Raw genomic sequence first — 370 nt, forward strand, 5'->3', positions numbered from 1 at the left:
AGCTTACAGCGGCGCAGCTGCATCAGCGCTGCTAGTGCGTCGACTTAATTACTCCAGCCCCCACGAATGGTGATAGCTATGCCAGGGAGAGAAGCTATCCACACCGGCACTTAGGTTGGTATAACTTACGTCGCTCGGGGGGTGGCTCATTCACATCCCTGAACAACATAACCTATACGGACGTTAGCTGTAGTGTATACGTAGCCTAAGTCATCCCTGAGGTAACTGTTGATGTCAATAGAGTTACTCAAGGGATGACGTTGGTCCATGACGCCTCGGGTAAATGAATGATTACGCTGTATCTTTAACAAGAGAATTCAGAACCTGGAGGCTCATATGACTCACCAGTGGCCATCTTGGAGCTCTTCCA

The sequence above is a fragment of the Caretta caretta genome, chromosome 8 (assembly GCF_965140235.1).
Source record: "Caretta caretta isolate rCarCar2 chromosome 8, rCarCar1.hap1, whole genome shotgun sequence".
NCBI classification, from domain to species: Eukaryota; Metazoa; Chordata; order Testudines; family Cheloniidae; genus Caretta; species Caretta caretta.